The 11193-nt window shown below is 34.6% G+C and overlaps 1 protein-coding gene across 7 annotated transcripts in view; it reads right to left on the bottom strand.

Moving 5' to 3' along the window:
• Nucleotides 1-7748, bottom strand: part of ar (androgen receptor) — a 166957-nt gene extending 159209 nt beyond the window's left edge. Inside the window, exons 1-3 of one of the 7 annotated variants that reach the window (XM_073949585.1) lie at nucleotides 6922-7208; nucleotides 6194-6412; nucleotides 5920-6098 (exon numbers count right to left, since the gene is read on the bottom strand). The gene's annotated coding sequence lies outside the window, so the exon portion shown is untranslated. Of the gene's footprint in view, nucleotides 1-4342; nucleotides 4402-5919; nucleotides 6099-6193; nucleotides 6413-6921; nucleotides 7209-7668 lie in introns of those variants that run through there. The other 6 variants (XM_073949582.1, XM_073949587.1, XM_073949586.1 and 3 more) reach the window with 6 other exon arrangements.
• Between the last annotated feature and the right edge of the window lie 3445 nt (nucleotides 7749-11193).

Below are 11193 nucleotides of genomic sequence, written 5' to 3'. Positions count from 1 at the left end.
GCCCGTCTCTTTTCTCCTCAGATATATTCAGGTGCACTTGCATTTTACAATAAGGAGATGACAGACAAAAATATGAAAGCTGAGAAATATAATCCAGGAAAAAGGCATTTACCTGAAAGTAGCAACCTGATTTCTCACATCATTTTCACTTATGACAAGCAACTGGTTTTATGTGCATCTAACACAGGTAAAATCAAGCATACTAATGTGTGTGCTAATGGCAAATCTACAAGAAGAAAAAAAAAACATTTCAACACCATCGCAGGTGAATTAGGTGCTGATGGCCTGTACTGTATGCAACACCGAGTGTCTAGAGCCCCCTACTGGGCCACGGGCTTAACTGCAAAACATTCGATCAAAAAAACTCTTGCTGATTAGTGCTGGTTGAGAAGAAAAAGGAGAGACACTTGAGCATCTAACAAGCAGAAAAAACTATTTTCACTTTCCATTAAAAAAAAAAAAAAAACATTCAGTTGTGCGGAGCAATTATTCACAGAAGAAATGCACAAAAAAATGCTTGTATCTATTTTTTACACTGCTGAGGAAAAAGACCCCAATAAAACAGTTTTGATTAGATATAGCAGGATACCAAAGTCTGCAATCAAACGTCTGAGAATTTAGTCTCAAAAACGTATCATCAAACTCTTGAAAAAAGAACCAATTATCTGAGCTATGCGATCCAATTTAATGTCATAGCTATAAACTCTTTAAAAGGGGTCATGAACTGCATTTTAAAAGAATCTTTTTTTAATGTTCTTTGGGGTCCACTTTATAATGTTAACAAGACTTTCACATTAAAAAATATCTTCATTCACTCCTGTCACCGGGGCAGTACCTTTTCAAAAGGTATGTTCGTACCCAATTGATCATCATTGCTACCTAAATAGTATTTTCGTACTAAGGTAGAAATGTGGCACAAATGTGGACCTTTTAGGTACAAACATGTATCTTTTGAAAAAGACATCTCTCATACCAGACAGTATTTAGAGGTACAAGTCTGATATGATCTGTCTTTCCTGATGTTACACAGTACATGGATGAAATGAGTCAATGAACTTACAATGTAGTAGGATTCACAAAAGTTTAAATTTAAAATTCAAAAGTTTTAACCTAAATTAAACTTAAGAAATTATACATGTCATTTTATTTTAAATGAAGCTAGATATTTCTGTCAGATTAAAATATCTTCAATATCAAATGACAAAACCAAAATTAAATACAATCCCAAATAAAAATACTAATTTACAAAAAAATAATCAAATTAAACAAATTACAAAGCACTTACATATAAGATTTTTTTTTCATATGAACAAACGAAGGCTTTGTCAGCGGTATTTAGTAGAGTTGTGCAATAAACGATTGTGCGTAATCTCTGACATCAACATAAATTTGCTATACACTATGACGCAATGTTGGTTGGAACAGTGTGTTCAGTGCAAAAATGTTATTGTCAAAAGGAATGTAAAGACTTTGTTTTTCCACATCTTGGCACTACATGTCTTGTGATGCTGTACATCTATTTCATAACCAAAGTTTAATTAATCTTATCTTGGCAATTTTCACTTCTTTAAATTAACTGTTGACAATGTTGATGTAGAAATGTTGATGTTCTCAAAGCTGCATTTACATACAAACAGATACATTGTGTCCGCAGGGTCTTAAAACCAACATATTAAAAGTTGATAAATGTATTATATAATGATATAATGTATGTAAAGGTATTAAAACGTCTTAAACGTTTTTTTTTTTACAAAGTATTTTGTACCAGTATGCTAAAGTTTGCCTGAATTTATTCTGCGACTATTAAGATGCTGCTGGATTTGACATCACATTGCTTTGTTTACTGCAGTAACCAAGACAACACTGTTAATCCTGCTGTTGTAGGCGCCACCTGTTGAACTAGCATTTTTATTCAGTATATGAATAATTTTTCAGTTTAGGATTAGTTTCTCACAATCATTCATTCATTTATTTTTGATTTTCGGCTTAGTCCTTTTTTGTATGTGGAGCCGCCACGGCAGATTGAATCACCAATTTATCCAGCATATATTTTTATGCAGCAGATGCCCTTCCAGTTACAACCCATCACTATGAAACATCCATGCACACGGATTTAAACACATACACTAAGGACAATTTAGCTTACCGAATTCACCTGTAGCGCATGTTTTTGGAAAACCGGAGCACTCGTTGGAAACCCACGGAAAACATGCAAACTCCACACAGAAATGCCAACTGACCCAGCAGGGACTCGAACCAGGGACCTTTTTGCTGTGAGGCGATCGTGCTACCCACTGACAAGTTGCCCTTCTTACAATCAGTATTTAGTAAATATATTAAGTGAAATTGTCGCCAATGTTACCATTGAATCCTAAAGTGGCAATGAGGTCTAAAAATCTATGGAAAGAGTCTTAAAAAGGTCTTAAAAGGTATTAAATTTCACTCTCTGAATCCTGTAAATACTCTGATATAAGCAATTAACAACTTGATGTTATATATAATACTATAACAATATATAACACTAATAAAATAATATATTTTATTACTATATTTATTTAAAATGTGAATCTATCCAGGGCTACCTGCAATTTAAAAAGCTATTTTCACCTTATCAAGCCAATTAGTGAATATTTCTTTTTTTGTTTTATTCAATGACATTACATACTTTTTCTGAGCTAAATAAACCAGCTTATATAGATGCTACCATTTCTTCAGTGTTATCTCTTTGTAATGATACTGCATTAGGGAAGCTAAAGTTGTAGTGCTTTTAAGTCCTCCCTGGACTACTTAATTAAAATACGTTCATTTATATAGGATACAGAATACAGATTAAAAATGAAGCTGGAGCTGGAGAAATCGTCATGGGATTGAGGCTAATTACAGGCCATGCTCCAGTGCTGTGATTGGCAGCACTAGATGAACAGCTAACTCAAGAGCTTTCATTTAGGGAATGATTTTAGTGAATTATATAAAGTGGGAAATCTTAAAGCTGCAGGTGTTCTGGGAGTAAGAGTTGGAAGGCTGGTGACAAATGACAAGAGCGAGTTTCCCAAGGCAAAAATTATGTTACTTTAACTGGTAAATTGGTACAGTAGACAAGGTTATGGTTGTTCTGAAAATCCCACATCATGACTGTTTCGCTTAGTCCTTGACTGACATTGCAAATTACTTGAGCCAATAAAAAAAAAAACGCATTGAGACTGAATGTATCGTATAATGCCATTACTTGGTGCAAAATGCATTAGCTGGCATTGAACTATTACATCCTAGTTCTTGGCCTACGGTGCAATGACTTTACTTCTCAATGGGGTCACACGCAGACAGTGAAAGTCTTAGAGCGCTACGAATAGCAGAGAAATTAACATAGTTGAGCAGATGACAATTGTCAAAGCTAAGCCATTGCTAGATAGGAAACAGACAGTGCAGGGTATATCCAGTAAAAAAATATATATATTTCATATATATTAGGGTTGTAACAATATACCGGTATGACGGTTTACCACGATTTGAACGTGCACGATTATCATACCATGAACAATTGCATATCAACGGTTTTAACCCTTAAAGACCGAGACAGCCGCCCGCGGCTAAAAATAAGTATTGCTCTTAAATGTTTAATAACTTTTGATCCGCTGATCCGATTCATACAATTCAAAGATTGGCATAAAGAAGAGAATCTCAGCTTTCCAGTGCTGTATCACATAACATTTGCAGACTTTCAGAGGCTCCGGAATCAGTGCGGTTACGTCATCAAAATTTGACAATGCTGATTTGACAAAGAAACGCTCGTCACTGTGTCTCCGGACAAACCAGACAACATTGATGCATTGTCCCTCCTCCATGCCCAGATTGGTTCAAACTCGCTATATCACAACCAATAAGCATAGGTTTCACTTTTGTTTGTGGACCAACACGGAATGAGAGATAGGCATACATTTCTGCGCGGCTAAATAAAACGCAAAAAAAAGTTTTGCATGAAATAATTCTCATACTAAGTACTTTTGCATGCACAGCAGCACAGAAACATGACAAAACAGTGACACAGCAAAGACGAACTGCTGCTCTTGCTGTTTTCAAAAGACACAAATGAAGGTGCAGCTGTTTGTCTGCATTGCAGACAACCATATCCAAATCCATATCGATAGACAACCATATCCATGCTGGCACATAAAACCTAAGGATGTTCCATACTGAATCTAGTTTCGTTATGTAACTATTTACAGTATAGTAAATATTTATATCTATTTTTTTACTGAGGATTTGCACCATGTTTATTTGGACTTTGACACATTATTTATTATTTTTTTATTTGTTCATTGTACAAGTGGACACATTCTCTCACCTCAGCGGTCAAGATGAAGAAAATCTCAACATGCTTACATTTCTTCATCACAACCTAGACTGAAAAAAACAACACTTTAAATACATGTTTACAGCCATAAACTTGGTATTGCACTTTTGGTCTCCCATTTATCCTGCTTATAAGGAAGGACAGTTTAAGTTTATTTTTGTCTAATCTTAAAAGACCCTGCTTGTTTATTCCTTCTAATTTAATTTATTAAAATGGGAGATTTTTCAGTTTATTTTTATAAGACTTCTATAGTTCTATTAAAATGGTTCTTTCAAAAGTTTGTTGAAATAAAACCTTTGTTCAGTCAGAAAACGTGTTCTTATTCTTTTCAGGGTCTTTGCTATGAGAATTACTATTTAATACCATATACCGCGAAACCGTCAAACCGTGGTATTGTTTTAGACGATTATCTTACCGTAAAAAATTCATACCGTTACAACCCTAATATATATATATATATATATATATATATATATATATATATATATATATATATATATATATATTTTTTTTTTTTTTTTTTTTTTTTACTGGATATCCTTTGCACTGTCTGTTTCCTATCTAGCAAGGGCTTAGCTTTGACAATATATTCTGATCATAATGTTAGATTTCGTCAAACTTACAATAATGCTTTTGTAAAATTTAATTCTGGTATTTCTGAAATGGGGGCTGCATGGTGGCGCAGTGGGTAGCACAATCGCCTTATAGCAAGAAGGTCGCTGGTTCGAGCTCCATCTGGGTTAGTTGGCATTTCTGTTTGGCGTTTGCATGTTCCTCCTGTGTTTGCATGGTTTCCTCCAGGTGCTCCAGTTTCCCCCACAGTCCAAAAACATGTTGTATAGGTGAATTGTGTGAGCTCAATTGTAGTGCGTGTGTGCGTGGCACATGATTGTCACAAAGTATTATTAAAGCACCAAGAAAGTATTTTGTTAGTAACGAATCATTTATATCGATATAAGCCAGGCCTCCATCTTAATGTGAAGCCAATCTTTTCAAAGTTTGCAAAAAATACAAATAATGCAAAATTTGAGTCACGTGCATATCCATGAAGCTCTTGTAGGCGTGGCTGACTGTATTTTTAGTAACAACTAGTAACAGTAAACAAATCACCCAATAGGGGAAACAGCTAATTGGTCTCATTAAACCTTTTTGCACAAGTCCATAATAAGCAAGCCTTAAACACTAATTTTACCAGATGGCTTAAATAGCTCTTTTTAGAAAGAAATCATTAATTAGTATCGATTGGGGTGATTCTTGTAAGTATACGAATCATGTATGCAAAATAATAAACAAATTGCAAGCAAATATTATTCTATCAGAGCAACAAAAAAGTAAAATAAATAGTGCTTTATGGTTTTTTAAAGAGTGAAACAATATTTTGAAATGGAATACATTCATTTACTTAAGGCTTAATCCCTTTATTAATCTGGGGTCGCCACAGCGGAATGAACCGCCAATTTATGTAGCATATGTATTACACAGCGTATGCCCTTCCAGCTGCAACCCATCACCGGGAAACACCCATACACTTTCATTCACACACATTGACAACAGACAATTTAGCTTACCCAATTCACTTGCAGTATAGCGTATATTTTTGTACTGTGGGGGCAATCGGAACACCTGGAGAAAACCCACGCCAACACGAGGAGAACATGCAAACTCCACACAGAAATGCCAACTGACCCAGCTCGAACAAGCGACCTTCTTGCTGTGAGGCGAGATCGCTACCCATTGAGGCACTGTGCTGTCAGAAATGGAAAAATGAAATGTAAAATAACACTGCATAGACTTATTGTAATAATTTAGTAAAATCATTTTTCACTAAAGTTACAAACATACTTTTTTTGTGCCTGAATGCTTTAAACCAGGAGTGATCAACACTGTTGCTGGAGATCTACCTTCCTGCAGACTTCAGTTGCAAACGATATCAAACACACCTGCCTGTAATTATCAAGTGCTAATCAGTTGTTTCAGATGTGTTTGATTAGGGCTGGAGCTGAATTCAGGAAGGTAGATCTCCAGGAGCGGTTGAGCACCCCTTAAACTCTCCCGAAATGCCTGTAAGACACATGCAAATGGTAAACATTCACTCTGTAATGTTGTACTTTGCAAATCTCATGCATTTTTAACTGTTGTGCTGATCAGCTACCAACACACACATTGCGATATAGATGCTGAATATATGCACGCTTATTTACCAGCATAAAAATTACTACATAAAAATAACCTATTAATTTTAACACATTTGTCCGTTTTGCACTTTTGAGGGATAACCTAACTGTGCAGTACTCATTGTGCGTTATTCATCTTTGATTAGGCTACAGTACAACTGTTTATGACAGTTAAGTTAGGCCATAAAATTATGCTAAACGAGACTCTGCCGAAAATGCTACTTTTTTCATATAACGTTAGGCCTAATTTTAAAGAATGAATGTAAAATTAATGTCCAAGAAACAACTTTACCACTATTACGTTGAGACGGCCATAAATTAAAACCAATTGCCACAGTGACATTTTCAACAAAAGTTCATATTGTGTTTGTACAAAATAAATATTGAGTAACTTACGTTTTAGACAGTTTGCCAGTTTTGTTTGTTTGCTCCAAAATATACTTCAAACAGAACCTCCTCCTAACGTGATTTCCTGAACAAATAGCCTATAGCTTCTAAATGAAACTTGCTGCTCTATTAGGCTACTCATAATATACTCATCATATCTCATTAAAAGTACGTACGCAAAAATAACTTTCAGATTCTATTCTAAGAAGCTTGTAAAACAAAACAAACTTAATTCAAATGTACACGCTCGGCTGTGCCTTCTAATCCGTGAACCGGAAGTACCAACTTCACAATTTAAATTTCCAACCGAACTTTCGCGGGCTTATCTCTTCCTGGAAGAAAAAGTATATGACAAAATACAATGAAACACTGTGAAATACTTTTTTTATCGTTAAATAGCTTTACGTTTTTAAAGAAAAAGTTTTAAGTTAAGTTCTGATTGGTGGCTGCTCTCTTTAATTCCTCTGCTTCTTTTGCTCCGTGACCACGCAATCAGGATCAGCAGACAAAAATCATTAGGAATATGATTACTGATTATTTTGTATAGCTAGAACACGACAGCTGCGTTAATGACATTTAGAATCCAGTAACATATGGTAATTTTGAGGAAGAAAAAATAAAAACACAAATTTAAATGCAGGATGCTTATATTTGCATGACATGGCATAAAGCTTCAAATTGTACAGTCCTGGTTGTCACACTATTCAGCAATGGTCAAAAACCAGATCCCTAATAGTTAAAAGCTTTTGCGTATACCTGTATCACTTAGGCCAGTGGTTCTCAAACTGTGGTACGCGTACCACTAGTGGTACGCGGGCTTCCTCCTGGTGGTACGCGGAGGAATCGCTGAATAATGAAAGAAGCAATTAACACTTTTAATCCTTTAATGCGTAATATAACATTGATGTGATCAGCATCGGCTGTTTTGTGAAGCGTACGATCACAGCGCTGTGCTTGGAGTGTTTATTTTAGTGCATTGTGTCATAAGCTGCTGAATATCAGTTTCCGAAGTTTAAGAATTGATTCTGAAGCGTGATTTGACTGACATGAAAAGTAGCCAATCACAGTCGACCTTGTCTAGTTGCGTGAAACGTAAGGGCGGGACAAAGGTTCTCTGTGTTGCAGAGACAGAAAAAACAACTTAAAAACAAATGTTTTGTTGGAATAATGCTTCTCGGATGTTTTCACTACAGAGATGTCTAGCAGAGTAATTAAACCGCGGACATATTTCTTGCCTATTTGATGATCTTCATACACGTTTCGCTCTCCGACAGCCAGTCGACTAGCCTCTGACCTGTCACTGCTCCAAATACAGTCTGAATGGCGGCGCGGGAATGAAGGTATTGCGCAATTACTCATTTCTGGAAATGTGGCGAGTGCTTTATTTTGACACGAGAGCGCATTCATGTACGCAAATCACTAAAACAGATATGCGAGCTCTTAAATAGGCTTTTTTCAAATGAACTGCAAGTGCTCTCATGATCGCCTGTGTGCTCAGATTGAATACAATCGCGATCTTTCCACTATTAAAGTAGACATTATTTATCTTTGCTCCTTAACTAAATTTAGTCAAAAGTATTCAAAGTTATCAAATATTTGGAAATAGATTGATACATGATCGATGACAATGCTAATGGTCTTCTTATTTGGCTGTGTTGTGAAGTGAAACTTACTTTTAGCAAAGGTGGAACATTTTTTATTTCTTTACGACAAAATAATTATGCTGGAAATGTTTCTGGATGAGGTATTTGTGTGATTTATACATTTAGCTGTATTCTGATCTGTCCTAAAGCATTACAGGTCAAAGCAATCCATTGTTAGCCTACTTATTGTTTATTTATCACAATTTACATTAAGGCTCTTAAAACACTGCTTTGATAAATGTAGTGTCGTCATATTTTAAATACCTCTAGTAAAATGAATTCATTTGTTTTATTTTTTTTACTGACAGTGTACTTTTATTTTTTTACGTTTCTATTTTAGATTAAGATCAAGTGTAAAATAAAATCTACATGTGCAGCTATTAAGGAAACAAATTTGCCAAATTGTAAAGAAAATAGTGTAAAATATGTAAATAAAAGGCTAAATTTAAATCTTTTTACCATATACTTTAACCTTTCAAAGCTTAAAAATATATATTTTTAAAAATGGGCAAAAAGTGTCTCTATGGCCTTAAAGATTATTTGGTAGTTTTACCAGTGCTATTGAAAAAGATTAATTGTCATGAAAGGAAAAATTGACTATACTTCCTTTGTTAGTGCAAATTATACATCTAGCTTTGGGATGTAAGCAATCAAACCATTAAATCAGGTTTACACTTAAAAAAAGTGATTTCATAATGAAAATCAGATTTTTTTTCAAAAGTAACCAACTAGTACTTTTTAAAAGAGTAATTCGTATACCTAATATTAGTATTATTTACTAAAATTTTTGTTATTTTAGCAGTGTAATAGTATTTTTTCTTGAGTACAAAAAAGATTTCACAAGCACTTAGTGCAGGTTTATTATATTATTAATATATGATTAATAAATATTATTATTAATGGTTTTTATTTGTATCTATTCTTATGCAATGTTTTATGGGTTGCTGAGAATACATTTTAGGTCTTCAATACATAGCATGTCAGTCTTGAAAAAAAAATAGGTGCTGGAATTGATTTTCATTAGGCTGTGCCTGAATGAACCCTGTCATATGTACATTTAACATTTATTTCAAGATTTGTCTGAAAGTGTAGGAATATGACATATAGCCTATATTTGTAAGGTCCAAGCTGCATTTCCAGCTTTTGATGAATAGGCTACTATGAATACTTTAGATTTAAGTACAGCAGTTTTCTTTTTTAGGAACAGCGTCATTTTTTTATGAACTTTTAAAAGCACATTTTAACTAAAACTTTTTTTTTTTATCTGCAAGCACAGTTAATGTTCAGACTATTTCAAATGTTTAAAGTGACTGACAATAATACATATTCTTACTAATAGGAAGTAATCTGCATCGTTTTAAAACTGTGCACACCTGTAGCTGCTTAATTAGGCTTACGACGCTATTTTTTAATACTGGTTAAAAAATAGCGTCGTAAGGTGGTACTTGGAGAGACGATTTTTTTCTAAGGTGGTACTTGGTGAAAAAAGTTTGAGAACCACTGACAGGCTATCTCAGAATTTTCTAATAATTATTGTAGCCCACGACATGACTTCTGCAGGACAATTTGGGTAATTTATTTTTAAACAAAATTTTCAAAAACCACTAGAACAGTGTAATATTTTGGTGGCTTTTGTAATAAATCGATCCCAAATGTTTTGAAGACTATTCAAAACCACAGAACAACCTATTTTAGTAGTGACAGACCATGTCCTGTGTCGTCATGATGCCGTACTTACATCCTTGATTTCTGGTTTAAAAACAGGAAACACCAAAGACATTTTAATATTTTGTGCATATTATTAAACATACAGTCATGCTGTGCCTTTGAGATGTTGATAGTTTTGCCATGAAGTCTACGTATGCGTATAATATCATGGCCATCTCAAAGTCATGTTAATTTTTTTCATCTTTATCTGCAATGATTAGATTCTACAGTGGTCAAATAGTAAAAGTTGTCGCTCTCAGACAACTCAAATTTAACCAGCATGTAATGGATTTTATTTTTTATTCATTTCTTTATTTATTTTCTTTTTTATAATCTTGTATCATTACTAAGAGATTCAAAGTGTAATGGCAACTTGTGTGCACTCTTTGTTAACTAATTAAATTACAGCTGACAGACCAGTCACTGTTTGCAGAGAAAGTGCCGTAAACTGAAAAATGTAAGAATTGGTAGTGATTTCTCTGATAAAACTATTTTTAAAAATAAAAATGAATCTCAAATTAGATAATCATGTAAAACTGCGTCATGGTGGTGCAGTGGGTAGCACGATCGCCTCACAGCAAGTAGGTTACTGGTTCGAGCCCCAACTTGGTCACTTGGCATTTCTGTGTGGAGTTTGCATGTTCTCCCCATGTTCCCGTGGGTTTTCTCCGGGTGCTCCCAGTCGAAAGACATGTGCTATAGGTGAACTGAACAAACTAAATTGGCCGTAGTGTATGTGTGTGAATTAAAGAGTGTATGAGTGTTTCCCAGTGTTGGGTTGTGGCTGAAGGGCATCCGCTGTGTAAAACATATGCTGGAAAAGTTAGCGGTCATTGCGCTGTGGCGGCCCCTGATTAATAAAAAGACTAAGCTAAAAAGAAAATTAATAAATTAATAATCTTGTTATAGATTAGTCTGCTGAGACCAATAG

This window comes from Danio rerio, chromosome 5 (assembly GCF_049306965.1).
Source record: "Danio rerio strain Tuebingen ecotype United States chromosome 5, GRCz12tu, whole genome shotgun sequence".
Classification (NCBI taxonomy): domain Eukaryota; kingdom Metazoa; phylum Chordata; class Actinopteri; order Cypriniformes; family Danionidae; genus Danio; species Danio rerio.
This window is presented reverse-complemented; position numbering and strand designations above follow the sequence as displayed.